Consider the following 15,733-nt stretch of genomic DNA (forward strand, 5'->3'; position numbering starts at 1 on the left):
GCAGCTTCTCTTTGATCTGTCAGAATCTCCCCTAAAGGAGCATGGGGCCCAGGGCCCCTGTTCGGCCCCATTCCCAGCTGGGCCAGGCTTATAATTCACACTGCCTGGCCTCCCACTTCAGAGGGGTTCAGGCAGGGAGGGTACAGTCCCAGCCTGTACCAGCCACACCCGCACCCAGGCCCTAGGGATTAGGGTGTGGGGGCTCCTGCATTCCTTCTGACCACCTCACGTCCATCCCTCTGCCTCTAGGGGCCTCTCAGGCTTTGATAGACCAGATCAGGAGCTCCTTTGGCTCTCAGGAAGGCTGAGTAGCCTCTTAGCTGGAAAAATAAGGAAATGAGATCGCTTCTCCCCAGGAACCCAGGCCTTCGTCACAGACAAGCCCTGTGCCACCGCATCTGTCACACACTGCCCTTGAGTCAACCTGCCAGTGTCTGGCTTCAGGAAGCAGTCTCAGCTCCTGGCAATCCTGTTGTGCAGCTCCAGGAGAGAAGGAGCCAGCAGCAATGGATCAGGGCACCCATGGCCCATGTCCTGTCCCTAGCGATCCCCAGTCTTCACTGAGGCAGCCACCCCATCCCTTGATCAGCTCCAAACATCTTCATGGAAGTGATACTTCAAAAGACTCCCCTCTCTGCAAATGATCTCTTTGTTTAATCCTTGGCAGAACCTGACCATGTCCTGGGACCAGAGCTGGTTAGGGAGTCAGAGCCCTGGGATCTGAAGCATGCACTCTGTTTGAGGTTCTGTGTGCCAGGCTCAGTTACCCATGGCAGGGCCGGTGGAGGAGACAGGCTGGGCCCTCATTCCAGGCAGGGGCCACCACCCTGCAGGAGGCTTTCTTAGAAGCCCTTGAAATTGTGGGCCAGCTCCACAGCTCAAGAGATGTCTCCCCTGAGGCTAACGTTCCCTCTGCTGGATGAGCAGTAGGATCCACAACATCGGGACCACCTAATTCTTCATGCCAGAAATACTGTTTAGGGGATCTTCCGAATTTGGTACTACTCTCTCAGTAACACCACTTCTCACCTTCACAATGACCTTGAAAGATGGAGAGAACATGGTACTAGGGATCAAACTCACAGCCTTGTGCTTAAGCAGGCAAGCACTTGAGCTACTGAACTAAATGCCTGGGCCCCTGTTGTCTCCATTTTATACATGACAGCCCTAAGTCACAGAATGGAAAAACTTGCTCAAAATCTCACAGCCACTTTGTGATAGCCAAGCTAACCCTACAGCTCTTGGCTCTTGAAGGCAAATCATATGCCCTACCTAGGGAAGAAAGGTCACCCTCCCCTCTGACATCTCCTGGAGGCAGGAAGGAGGGAAGAAGATAGTTGACCTGAAGGTGGAGATGCACCCCAACTGTCTTGTCACTTTGCACCTTGCTGAGACACACAGAGTGGTGAGGTTTATTTTGACTCACGATTCAGGCAATGGTTGGCCAGCTCCAAAGAAAAAGCATGGCAGAGGGCGTGGCAGCCACAACTCGAGGGGGCAGAAGGCAGTGACTGGGGAAGGAGGTACGTCCTACCAGGCCATGCCCCCAATGGCCTGCCTCTTCCAACCAGGCTGTACTTCCTAGCATCAATTTAGCCATAAGACCCCAAGGTCTAATCCTCTTCCCAAAGCCTCCGCCCATGAACACATAAGGCTCTTGGGGGACATCTAAGTATAAACCACAACACCAGCATTCCCCAGCTCCCCATGACAATCAGCCCTCCATCCCTCTTCACATATACATGCAGTACCCACCTGTCCCAAGGACTGTACTGAGAGCTGGAAATAGAGATTCTGTAGGAAGAGGCAGACATCATGTCAAAACAACTAGTGGTAATAAAGTTCAAATCATGAGGTCTCGTCCAGAGGCCACTGTCTTCCAGGCCAGCCATTCTGCCTGGAGACCTTCATTGTCCCACAAGACTCTCCCATCTGCAGCAGTGTTTCCTGCCTCTGTGGCTCTCCCGAGCCAGCCTCTAGTCTCTCTGACTCATCCTGTAAGCTTGTGTCTGGCAGCCCCTGCTGCAGACCTGGCTCCATGTGGCCCTCCTTTATGATGCCAGGTCCCCACGCCGCTCCTGAGTTTCGTTACTATATCAGCACCTCGCCTTTATCCTGCCCGTCTCCTGAGCAGCCACAGCTTCCCCATGAAGATGTCCCCAGGTTGCTGACTTCCATTTGAACTTTCTGCAGTCCTGGCAGTCATGAAGCCAGCTTCTGTCATCGTGTTCCTTCAACTGCGTAAGCTTCAAAGTTTTGGTTTCAGGACTCATTTAGGTTTTTGGGGTTTTTTTAGTATGTTTCCAGTATATAATGTTTATATTCCCTGTGTGGAGTTGGTACATGCACACAATATATCTTAATTCCTTTTTTCTTTGCTTTGCTTTTTTTTTAGCCAGGGATTGAACTCAGGACCCCGTACTTGCCAGGCAGGTGGTAGGGCTGCTGAGCTATATTCCCCGCCCCTCAATTCCTTTTCGCATCGCCTTCTTCTCCTTCTCTACCCCGTCCCTCCATCTCTTGATCCTTTCCATTTTGAGAAACATCTCTTTCCCTACTTCCTATTATCTACATTTTATTTTGCTCTTTATTTATATTTTGGGTTTTTCACGTAATAGAAACCACGTGATATTTAAGCTTCTGTGTCTGATTTATTATACTTAGCATTATGGTCTCAAGATGCATCCATTTTCCTACAAATTGCTTAAGTTTACCTTAATTTATAGCACAGTAGCACTGTATTGTGTATAAATACATTTTGTTTATCCATTCATCTATTGATGGATGTGTAGGCTGCTTCCTAGATTTAGTTACTCTAATTGTGCTGCTATAAACATGGCATCATGAGCATGCTATAACCATGTATGTACTACCATATTAGGGTGTCTTTAACTCTTTGAGGGGGCTGGGGATTTAGCTCAGAGGCATAAGTGCCTGCCTTGCAAGCATGCAGTTGTGAGTTTTATCACCAGTACTGAATAAAAAAAAAACTTGGTAGTTAACTGTTTGCGAAAGATAGCTAGAATGGGAACAGCTGAGTCAAACAGAATTTCGAGCTTTAGTTTTTTGAAAAAACTCCATATTGATTTTTTTTTTTTTTTTTTTTTTTTTTTGAGACAGGGTCTCCCTATGCAGTTTGTATTGACCTTGGGCTTACTTTGCAGCCCAGACTAGCCTCAAACTCACAGAGATCCTCCTGCCTCAGCCTCCCAAATGCTATAATTACAGGCATGCACCACCACACCCAGCTTCATACTGATTTTCATACTTTTTGTGTGTATGTGACAGGGTTTTGTATGCAGTTCAGGCTAGTCTTGAACTCACTACATAACTTAGGCCGGCCTCAAATTTGCAGTGATCCTCTTGCCTCAGCCTCCTGAGTACTGGGATTACAGGTATGCTACCATGCTTGGCTTTAGTTTGCTATTCTTTCAAGGGAAAAAAATGGAATTCCACAAAGCAAGTGACTACTTTAACTTGTAACTCAAAAATTCATCCATACAGGGGCTAGGGATTTAGCTCAGTGGCATAAGCAACCTGCCTTGCAAGCAGGCAGTCCTGAGTTCGATCCCCGGTACCGATAAAAAGACAAAAAAAAAAAAAAAAAAATTCATCCATATTATTCCCCTAACACAACCATTACTTCAGCCTGCGCTAGAAGTTTATGCATACTTTCTGTCTCATCACATGGGAAAATAAACAGAATCATGGGTGAAAAACTTGGTAACAGGTCCTACAGTTTGGTGGCTTTGTCTCTATGCTAGGGCATCCTGTAGCATTCTGACATTTTGGAAACCACTACTTACAAAATATTCTTCTAAGGGTTATACTAAAATAAATTTTTCTCCTTCTCCTCCTCCTCCTCCTCTTCCCTTCAGCTCCCGCCTCCTCCCCCTCCACAGGGGGAGCTCCCCACAGCAGGGAGCTCCATGCAGGGTGAGACCCACATCTGTGTTCCCTGCGGGATTGCCTGAGGCCCCTACTATTACATGTGCCAGGCCCCCTCCTGTGGCTCCTCCCTAACCCTGCCACCTGTCCTGAGCAGTCCCTTTGTTACCTTCTCCTTCATAAACTTTTGTTGTACCTTTGTTTTCCTGCCTGAGCTGTGACTGAGCATCAGCTCCCCAGTCTGGGCTGTAGGCTGCCTTCCTGACCACTCCCTTCCCTTCTGCCAGGGCCTCTCTTTCCCTTACATCTCTTGTGCGGGGTGACTGGCTTCACAAATATTCACTCTTTCTTCACACATTTCTCCTCCTTCTTTCTTTCTCTTTCTTTCTTTCACTCTTCCTTTAGACATTCTTGCTCCACCACCATTTCAGATGTATGATATATATTTTTAACACCCAACCCCGCTGCTAGATCGTTAAATGAATTGGTTGCTAACTGAGAAACTATAGGCAACACATTCGGGACCTCTCCTGTCTCTCAGGAGTTATTCCTATTCCTGTTCCTCATTCATCTTCTTCAATAAATTTTCCTTTTTTTTTTTTTTTTTCTTGGTAGTGGGGATTGAACTCATGACGGCCTGATTGCAAGGCAGGGGCTTATGCTGCTGAGCTAAATCCCCAGCCCAATTTTCCTACTCTTAACCTCTATTTTTCCTTAGAATTCATCCTTTTACTCTGGGCGACACAAACTGGGCATATTTGACATTTAGCATTTCTAGTATATCATCTTGGAGGGTCCACCAATATACTTTTTTTTTTTTTTATCGGTACCAGTATCAAACTCACAACCGCCTGCTTGCAAGGCAGGCGCTTATGCTGCTGAGCTAAATCCCCAGCCCCACCCCAAGATACTTGGAAGGAGTTTAGAAACTGGAACTACAAAGATAAACTGGGCTAAAAGGACAGCCAGTATTTTGGCCTTAGCATTCCAAAGTCATCAAGGACCCAGGACATGAGGAAGACTTTCTATGCGATCCTACAACTTTGAGGCTGCTAAACTCTGGGGGATCGTGCAGATGAAACCAGCGACAAATGTGCCACACTCCTTTTCTGGGATCCACCAGGTCAACCTTGTAAAGAGCAACCTTGTCAACCTTGTTGAGCAACAACATGATTTTTATCTGAGGCCCATAGATTATCTTTCTGGAGAAGGCCCTCAACTGCCATTTCCCCTACAGAGATGCCACTCAGCTCAAAGCAGCTATGTGGAAACTACTCCCCTTTTCCCCTGACTGAAGCTAGGGATGCCTGTTCAGAGTGGGGAATATTCCAGACAGGTAACTTAGCTAGAAATATAGTAGGCAGCAGGGCTGGGCCCTCAAGGGAGTCAGTGCAGATGACACTGCATCAAGACTGTGGCTGGAGGCCATCTGAAGATTAAAGTCACAATGACTAGTTTTACATAATTCCCTAAAGTATGAACAGAGGTTGGGCATTATTGATATCACCCTTTAGAGATTTCCCAAAGGGCTGGGGATTTAGCTCAGTGGCATAAGCGCCTGCCTTATAAGCAGGCAGTCCTGTGTTCGATCCCTGGTACCAATAAAAAGGAAAAAGACAAAAAAAAAAAAAAAAAAATGTAGAGATTTCCCAGTGTCTCATTTGGGATGGGTCAGCCTCTCCCACCTGTGACTAAGTGAGACCAACACCACTAAGGCTAAGACTAAGACTAAGAGTAAGAGAAAGACTGCTAAAAACTAAAGACCAGATAAGACTGTAAACTGGGCATTGGTGGAACACACCTGTAATGCTAGCACTCTAGGAAGCTGAAGCAGAAAGATCGCTGCAAGTTCAAGACCAGCCTGGGCTACAAAGTGAGCTCATGGCCAGCCTGAACTGCATACGGAGACCCTAACTCAAAAAGACAAAAAACAAAACAAAACAAAAAAAGACTAAGACTATAGATTATTGACCAAGGTTAATGATGTCACTCATGTCTTCTTGCTACCATTAGATCAATATTACCTAAGGGACTATATTTGTAATCTTATTGGTTGATCCTAATTTTGACCCATATTGTACCTGTCTCATGATTTTGCTCTATAAAAACTGTCCTGTGCCCTATTTCCCCATTCCTTTTCTCCAATAAATTTTCCTACTCTTTTTTTTTTTAAGCCAGTCAAATTTAGCAGTGGGGGGGGGTGGTATACCAACTTTAGTGACACTAATGTTAATAAGTTCTGATAACCCACTGCCATCAGACCAGCCAATTTTCCTACTCTTATAAAAAGGAAGAATGCATATAGTATATATATTACAATACTCAGAACAAAGAATGGTCAAAGGAAACTGCAACTGGATAACATCACTTTTATTTGCATAACTCTTATTTCTATAACAGAATATAAGACTACAGCACTGTACTATACAGTGCAATTAGCAAAAATTATAGTTCTGCACCACAGAAGCAGCCACCGTAAGGCCACACTGCCACTTAGGTTCCTACATCATAAGTTCAAATGCAGGTCTTAAATGAGCTGCAGATCATATGTTCAAACAGAGGTTAGATTAGGTAGGTCATTAAACAAGTAATATCTATAAACAGAAATAACTATATAGAGATAAACACAGAGATGCAGATATGAATATAAGGGCCCATCCTGTTTTTAAATTTTTTATCAGATGATTGCTGCTTGTTTGTTTGTTTGCAGCCCTAAGGTCAAACCCAGGGTCATACAAGCTAGACAAGTACTCTACCACCTTTGATTTCTTGTCCAATTAAGTAATGCTTCTATGCAAAAAAAATATAAACTGGGGCTGGGGATTTAGCTCAGTGGCATAAGCGCTGCCTTGCAAGCAGGCAGTCGTGAGTTCGATCCCTGTTACCGATAAAAACAAAAAAGACCCAAAAAAAAAAAAAAAAAAAATATATATATATATATATATATACTCCAGGCTTGGTGACACACGCCTGTAATCCCAGCACTTGGGAGGCTAAGGCAGGAGGGTCACCATGAGTTCACGGCCAGTGGGACTACACAGTGAGTTCAAAGTCAGCCTAAACTATATAGCAGACCTTGTCTCAAAATAAATAACAAAGAACATAAAATGTACCCATACAACCTGCCTTGCAAGCAGGCGGTCGTGAGTTCAATCCCCGGTACCGATAAAAATGAAAAAGACAAATATATATATATATATATATATATATATATATATCCATACATGAATGACTGCTAAAGGGACTGTCACTCACACATTCAAAGATTCTCTGTGCCTAACTATCCCTTTCCATTTTTTACCGAAGGCAAATGATCTTCTCAACTTTTGGTCTCATATACCCATGCTTTCCAGTGTATCTCCAATAGGTGTACATGCATTCTGAAACAACAATTTTTAAGTTTTGTATGTTTTTAAATTTGATGACCTTTTGTTCTTTTTACTGATTTTCTTGCTGGGAGAGGCGGGTTGTGCTACAGTAATAAACCATAAGTCACAGCCCATGAATGCCAAGTAGTCCTATTTATACTTCCAACATTTGAGGCCTTCTTGCTACATATGATGTCCAAAGTCATTATCATATCCCATTGCTCAAGACTCTTAGGCCCAAATCTAGCCACAAGGATGTCTGGCAGAGAGAAATGTGTCTAGGCAGAGAAAAATGAAGCAAGACTTGGTGAACTCATAGTGGTATCTCTGTGTGTGCCTGATGTATAAATACACTCAGTGAGGAGGCACTGGGCTGTTTGTTCCTTAAAGATATGACTCCTGTGTACCACTGTCCCTCTCCTAGTGAACGCTGGACACGCTTCAAATAGTCTTCCATCCATATCCAAGTGAGCTGGTTTCAGGACCTCTCCACCCCTATCAGATGCCAAAATCCCCAAAAATGTCCAGGCTTCACACAAAATGGCATAATATCACCTATGATCTGCATGGCTCCTCCCACGTACTTGTATTTTAATTAATTAATTAATTTCTTAGTGCTGGGATTTGGACTGAGGGACTCACACATGCTAAGCAAGAACTCTACCCCCAGGAGCTAGGGGTTTAGCTCAGTGGCACAACCACCTGCCTAGCCAGCACGAGATTGTGAGTTTGATCCACGATACAAAAAAAAAAAAAAAAAAAAAAAAAAAAAAACTCTACCACCAAACGCCCATCTCTAGATTACTTTTTTTTTTTTAGTCTTTTTCCTTTTTTTTTTATTGGTACCAGGGATCGAACTCACAACTGCCTGCTTGCAAGGCAGGCACTTATGCCGCTGAGCTAAATCCCCAGCCTAGATTACTTATAATACTTAATAAACTGTAAACATTATGTCAATAGCTGTTAGATTACATTGTAATCTAATATAATGACAAGAAAAAATCAATATATTTTCAGTATAGACCCAGGGTTGGTTGGTTGTTTTCTCACAAATATTTTGGATCTGTGCTTGGTTGAAAGTGGGGAGACAGAGGCTGCAGATTCAGAAAGCCAACTGCGTTTAATTCTGGATCCACAGAGGCAAAGATCATTCTCTATTATTTCATGCTCTGGTGTGAACAGAACTTAGGGACCATCATTCTTTCCTTGCTACCCCTGAATTTTGTAATATCTTTTTTAGTCCTTAGAACAACAATAGGAACCATCATTAATCATTACGTTTAGACTAAAGTCTTAAAAGCAAGGACAAACTTTGGCTTTTAGGGCCACGGATTTAGTTCAGTGGTGTAAGTGCATACCTGGCAAGTATGAGGTCATGAGTTCAATCCCTGGTACAAAAAACACTTTGGCTTTTAAAAATAGCTGATGCTCTTTAGATAGAGAACAGAACCACGGAAACTCAAAAGAGACAGATACCGGGGTAGAAATAGCCCTGGACTGTTGTAGGAGCCAAGATGTGATGTGATCTAACTCAGGAAGTTGAAATGTGACTCACTATATACATGGGCTTCAATGTCAGATTCTTCTTAGCTGAAAGGTCTTTGCCTGAAAAAGTGGTTTTTGTTTTTGTTTTGTTTGTTTGATACTGGGGCTCTAATTCATGACTCTACGTTTGCCAAGCAGGCACTTGTGACACTGAGCTAAACACCTGGCCCAGAAGAAGATTTCTTGTAGGTTTGTTGCAAGGACATCACATCTCTTGATAAACAGACAACAGCAAAATGCATAAGAAGCACGGACGATACTCAGTGAATTGTTACAGAGAGGCTGCTGCAGCCTCAATGCAGCCTGGAGGAGCCTGCATCTTTAATCCCAGGGAAAAGTTATTAGAATTCCAATAATTCCAATCTACCACTTCCAGTGCAGCTCACAGCAAGAATAGAGAGACAAGTTATAGGGAGCCAAGAGCACTCTAAGTCCAGTCAGAACAATGGCCAATCAGAACAAAAGCCTCAAACCAGGGCCAAACCTGTGTTTATTAATTCATGAAGAGGAGAGTGGCTTGGGGATGAGGGACTGTAAGAATTGTAGGAAGTGCAGTGAGCTGGGCTAGGTAGGAAGCATAATGGCACCTCAGCAGTATGCAGAGAGAGATATGCAGAAAGAGTAATCTGTGTAGCACAGCTTGAGGAGGTATCTTGTGTTTTGGAGTTGGTGCTTCAGCTTTGATGTCTGGCCTTCATGCCCTGAGATGTCACAGGATCTTTCTGGAGCTTCAGTCTCAGCTGACATTGAGCCTAGCTCACAAATACTAGTTGGGAGCTGTAGGTGGGGCATCACTGATCTGTCTGTCCATTGCCTCAAAAGTTGCAATCAGCCCCTGACTAGACCCATTTGCATTGCATACTGAGGAGTAAAGTATTAACCTAACCAGCTCTGTACATAGCAATGCATGGAATTAGGACCAGTTTTAGCCAAAATGGAGATAAATGGTTTTTTTCAAGGACAGCATCTTGGTGATGTTCCACACATTGTAAACAATGAACAAGTGAAAATTGTTTGTTAATTTTGTTATAATGCTATGTGGATGGTATTGTCCTACCATTTTGTACAGAGATACACCCCAAGAATGGATTCAGCTCCACAAAGGAAAAATCAGTGAGCTCTGGGCTCTGCCAATCACAATCCCATCAGCTATACTCCACCTTTCTGGGCCTCCATCAGTGCTCTGTAATAAGAGCAAGGGCACACGGGTATTGTTATCCCTCCAGGACCTGGTACTCATTCACAAAGCAGCACTAGCCACAGAGTGATGCAGCTGGGCATAGGAGAAATGAAGTCTGTGCTCGGGACCAAAGGAATGCGGGTGTCCAAGGAGCAGGACTCACACGAAAACCTAGCAAGAGCAAGGCAAGTTTGTGGGTCTCGGTTGCCAAAAAACCAAGGGTGGGTAAAGCAATCAGTTCTGTCAATGACCATGTACCTCAAAATCTTCCCTGTCTTCCGGACCCCCCTCACTCAGGGTGCAAAGGTGAAGTTATAGAACTGCAGGGTATTTTCTCCCCAGACCCAGGTATCTGGGAACCTTGCAAACACAGAGCCCAGGTACCGTAGCCTGAAGCATGGGATTAAATTTGGTTTCATTCGTTCACTTGTGAATGGTGATACAAGGGCACTTGCATAGCTAGTAGCAAATGAACTAGTCTGTTCTTGCTCTATTTCATGTCCAGGAGACAAGCCCCAATCACACACACGAATTTATAACTGATCAGTGTCCAGCTGTCCTAAGTACTGCAAAGAAAAACAAAGCCAGGGGTCAGGGTAGCTGGGGTGGAAAGTGGAAGCCTCTCCTAGGCTGAGGGGCAAGGACTACCAGCTGGGGAGGAGAAAGCTGAGGTATGGACAGGGAAGAGTGGAGAGAAAATAGAAAAAGGAATCAGGAACAAGAGAAAAAGTGGTTCATAGAATAAGGCAGAGTGCAGAAGGCAGTGGGGATCCTGGCGTTTACACAGGCGGCCTCAGCCTGTCCAGTTTAACCAAGCTGGGTTGGGGCGAAGGAGGAGCTGTCTGGTGGGGAATGCCTGTCATCCCAGCACTCTGCTAAGCCAAGGCAGGAGAATCACAAGTGGAAGCATAACCTGGGGCAGCATAATGACCTAGGGAGACCCTGTCTCAAATAATAAATACAGAGTTGGGAATACAGTTCCGTGCAAAGGCCCTGGGTTCATTTTCCAGTACCACACACACACTGCTGCTGACCAGGGTTCGGTCGTGCCCACTGCTCACTCAAGTCTTCCCCTCTGCCTCCAGTCTCCTCTCCAGGTGCCTCCTTGGTTCACTCCAGCCCCAAGCCTGTGAGGCCTGGGCAGGGTCCAAGGGAGTCTCTGGACAAGGATGACAGATGTCCCAGCAGTGACAGTTGCACATGACCTACCAGGGCCTCAAGAGGTCCTGGTTGGGACCATTTATTTGTTTGTCCCTGGTAGAAGACTGAATGAAAAAGGCAGCATTTTCCCTGACAATCAAGGGCCGCAAGGCCAGGCAGCTGTCACTAAGAAGGCGAGACACACCAGGCCCCTAGGATGTTCCCAGGTCCCTTTCCCCTGCCACCAAGCTCAAGAAGAAGGCAACTTCCATGCATGTGTCACCACAATACAGTAGCTGCAGCCTGAGAGCAGCTGCTGAGGAGGCCAACACAGAGCTGGACAGTGTGGGCTGGGGAACCTGGAGAAAGTCAGGCCTGAGCTCCACTGGTCCCAAATCTGTCCTCCTAAGTCCAGTGAAAAAGGTGGGAGAGAACACATTGTGAGGTTTCTACAAGCTGCCTCTCTGTTAGATGGCACCCAGACGCAGCATTCACTGCATCTGTAATCACACCCCGTAAAGACGCTCATGAGAGAAGTTTCAGCACAACTTCAGAAAGTGACAAGAACGATAGGACACATATGCTTGAAGTGAAGGGGAGTGGTTTAGATGGCAACATGTCTTACTGCAATCACTTTTAAAAACTTAAAACATTCACCACATACTTTGATCACCCCTTGAACATGTGTGCTGCACATGCATGTATACACACATGAGCATCCCATGTGCCAGGGAAGTCTTTTGGTTGGGAGTTGATCCGGACACTTAGTCACACTAGAAAAAAATGTGGTCCCAGGAAAAGAAGCAGACAGACTCTGGCTAACTAACTGATTAACCACCCTCAGTAGGTGAGGGTTGGCTGCAGGTGGACAGAGAGAAAACGTATCTAAGCAGAGCAAGGTATCTCTATATGGGGCAAGATGTAACTGTATGGAAGGTACCTACATATGGGGAAAGAGCATCTATATATGGGAGAAGCTGTCTCTAGACTGGGACTGGGTCTATAAAGGTGAGACTGTCTATATGGGAAGAGAGTATCTACGTATGAGGAGGGTGTCTGTATATAAGGAAGGGTATCTATATACGGGGAGGGTATTTATAAGAGGAAGAATATCTATCTATGGGCAGGGTGTCTATATATGTTAAAGGGTATCTATATATGGGGAAGGAATCTATATAAGGGGGAGAATATCTATCTATGGGGAGAGTATCTATATAGGGGCAGGGTATCTATATAAGGAAGATGTCTATATATGGGGAAGGTGTCTATGTGGGAAAGATGTCTATATAAGAGGGAGAATATCTATCTATGGGGAGGGTGTCTATCTATGGGAAGAGTGTCTATATGGGGAAGGTGTCTATATAAGAGGAAGAGTGTGTATCTATGGATCTGGTGTCTATATATGGGGAAGGGTGTCTCTATGCTTTCCTTTAGAAGCACTGTTTTCACGATGTTTCCTAGCACCAAACGAATAAATAATAAACTCAGCAGTCCCATCTCACTGTCATGCTGCTCTAATTGCCCTGGGGCAGCTGTTATCAGTTCCTGTTCTCTCCAACAGCTCCCTCAGCAGGGCTGCAACTCCTCCTCACCCCTCAGGGACACCCCCTTCCCACAGAAGGGGCCCCTAGGGTCCCATCCCTTGCACAGCACAGCAGCCAGCACCTCCCTTCTCCAGCATTACCCGCAGAGCTGTGCTTCGGTGCTGTCTCCAAGCTCAATCTGTAACCTGCTCCCACCCAGCTGGCTCCTCCCGGCACACAGTAGCCCTTTCACTCACATTCTGTGCAGCTGAGGGGCTCTCGGAGAGCGGCTGCAGCTCTGGTCCCTGTGACAATGTGTCCTCCGTCAGGAAAGAGACCTCTGAGTGGCTCCTCGACTCAGGCAGGATCAGGAGGAGCAGAGATGTTATGCCACTGATGCCACGTGTCCTCCAGACCCCACGTCTGCCCGCTGGCCACTGGTCACGCTTAATGCCATCCCTGTTGTAAGATTTCTCGTGAAAAGCCCCTGTGTTGTGGCTCCTGGCTCCAGTGAGGGATGTGGCACAAGGTCTCCATTCATGCCAGGCTCAGCCTTCTTGGCCACCCGGGTGGCCCTGCCCCCTGAGGACAGCTGCCTGGGATGCTGATGATCTTTCCTCTGGGTCCATAGAGGTTAAGCACTGACCAACTGAATTCACTGCGTCCTGGAAATCCTGACTCTGACACCACCTCCGAGCCCCAGGGCTGGGTGCACCAGCTGGCCAGTGAGCGAGTCTTTGGAAGACCAGTATCTTTTGTGTCATCATCCACTATCAGAATCCCCACCGCTATGAAATGTGACGAGACATGCACAAGGAAAGTGTACAGAAGAACCTTTCTCTCATGGCAGTGAGGAAGCAGAGAGAAGGGAAAGTGCCAAAGACAATACACACTTTTCAAAGTCAACTCCCAGTGACCTATTTCCTTCAACTAAGCCCTAATATTCAGTCAGTTCTGAAAGCCCATCCTCTGGCAACCACACTTTCAACACAGTGAGCTTTTGGGGGGACGTTTTGGATCCCAAACATAACATCTGGCTGGCATAGTTCTTAAACTTGAACTCACCTCAACAGAATCTAGAGGATTTATTTCAACATAGACTGCTGCCCACCCATCCACCCCCGAGTCAGTGAGTTAGTGGTTTACTAAGACTGGGGTCTGGCAATTGCATTCCTAACAAATGCTGCAGGTGCTGCTGGTGGGGGACCTCACTGTGAGAGCCCCTGGAAGAGGATTCCCCTTGACTTCAAGGAGTCACACACTGTTTGAGACTATCAAATATTCCTCATTAATCCCAAAGACAGTCTCAAAGGAAAAATCTTAGCGATGGGTGCAGTGCAGTATTGAGTACATTCAAACTGAGGGCACGCAGGCAAAAGAGGGAAGGTGGTCCTTGGGTACCTACTGAAGAAATGAGGCCATTGCTGTCATGATTAGAGACCCTCTAAACTGCCCTTCCCACTATTACAGGCAGCTGAGTAATTAGAAATATTATAGGCAGTCAGACAGGGATAAGTCCTCAAAAGAGCCAATGCAGAAGGCCAGATAGATACCTCTTAACCTTGGAGGAGACAAACACCTCCCGCTGTGGGCCAGATCTCAAGACAAAAGGCAAAGCAGATACACCCATATCTTAAGGACTGGTAGTCTAAATAGTTCTCTATCTCCTTGAGAAAGTCAGGAGTCACCAGCCCAACCCCCTACAGGAAGAGTCACTACCTTAAGCATGCCTGCTTGCTATGTGACTGGCTTCCACATTCATTCCTGATTTAATCTATTTTACCTGAGCAATTACAGTCATATCTTACTAATTGACCACAGTTCTGTCCCACCTTATTTTTCCCCACCTTGGACCACCTCACCTTGTGGTTTTGCTTTATAAATGTCCCTAGAAAAGACAGTCTTTGGCAACCCACTTGGGACCCCTTTTCTGGCCCAGACAGAAGCTTTCTTTCTCTCAATAAATATATTCTGCTCTTTACTTCCGTTGTTCCTAAAATTCATTCTTCAATTTTAGAGGACACAAAACTCGTACTGGGACTTCTAGTAGGCTGGGAGTTTCATTCCCCTGCTTCACCACTGCAGCTGCACCTGGGGACTCCTAACACAATCGGCCCTGCTCTTCACAGTAGTAGCTTGTACAGGAGCCAGGGTCTGCCAGAGTGGGCTCTTTCAAGTTTGTTCTGTTTTTTATCGGTACCAGGGATGGAACTCACGACTGCCTGCTTGCAAGGCAGGTGCTTATGCCACTGAGCTAAATCCCCAGCCCCTCCTCTGTTTCTTCTTTTCCTTCTTTCTAACACCTACCACAACACAATCATTATCTCATTCTATTATCACAATCTCTGAAAGGTGAGGAATTGCTTTCCCCATTTCACAGATGAGAGAAAAGAGGCTCAAAGTTTATCACTTACCCAAGGCTAAGCAACTAATAAGATAACAAAGGCTCTGGGGCCACCTGGATCTCACACCAGGGAGCAGGGAGAGTTTGTCAGATTCCTCCAGGAAAATCGACTGCAACATCCAGAGCCAGCCATAGGGAGTTGGTGAAACGGAGGAGGAGGGGTGAATGAGAACTTGGCGGCACCACCGGCAGCCAGCCATACTGAAGCCTCTGCGTGGTGCTGGTCAGAGGCTGGGAGAAAACAGGGCTTCCTCTACTGCTGCAGGGCCTCCAGAGCCACACCGAGCCCCCGGCTAGAGTCAGTGGCTAGAGGGTGCTGCTGCAGGCTGTGCAGCTGGCAAGGGCATGAAGAAAAGATTCTGTAAGCAGGGGGGGGGGGGGCGGGTGGCAGGAAGCATTTGAAGCCAGTCTACCAAGCGGGCGGCCACGGCAATGGCAGAGGCGGTTTCCCTGCCATGTGATGATGACTGGAGCAGCCTAGAGGGGTTGTGTAGCCCACTATCACGCCCCCCCCCTCCTCAAAGGTTATCTGTGTGCTGCCAAGTTCTATCTTTTATCGTCTTCCGAGGAATCATCCCCAAAAGCCCACTGTTCTACAGAAGAGAAGGAGATAACAAATTGTTTGGTACAGTGAAGTCTGGCAGACATTTGTTCAGACTGCCAGGGATCCTGGTGCGCTTCTTTC

General features: G+C 46.1%; 1 long non-coding RNA gene across 1 annotated transcript in view; it reads right to left on the reverse strand.

Moving 5' to 3' along the window:
• LOC134474098 (uncharacterized) overlaps positions 1-13,304 on the reverse strand; it is a 101,369-nt gene extending 88,065 nt beyond the window's left edge. The window contains exon 1 of the long non-coding RNA XR_010044703.1: positions 12,902-13,304. This is a non-coding gene — a long non-coding RNA (uncharacterized LOC134474098). The remainder of the gene's footprint in view (positions 1-12,901) is intronic.
• Between the last annotated feature and the right edge of the window lie 2,429 nt (positions 13,305-15,733).

Source organism: Cavia porcellus, unplaced genomic scaffold (assembly GCF_034190915.1).
Source record: "Cavia porcellus strain 051 isolate PalLab524CR breed Dunkin Hartley unplaced genomic scaffold, mCavPor4.1 scaffold_2, whole genome shotgun sequence".
Taxonomy (NCBI): domain Eukaryota; kingdom Metazoa; phylum Chordata; class Mammalia; order Rodentia; family Caviidae; genus Cavia; species Cavia porcellus.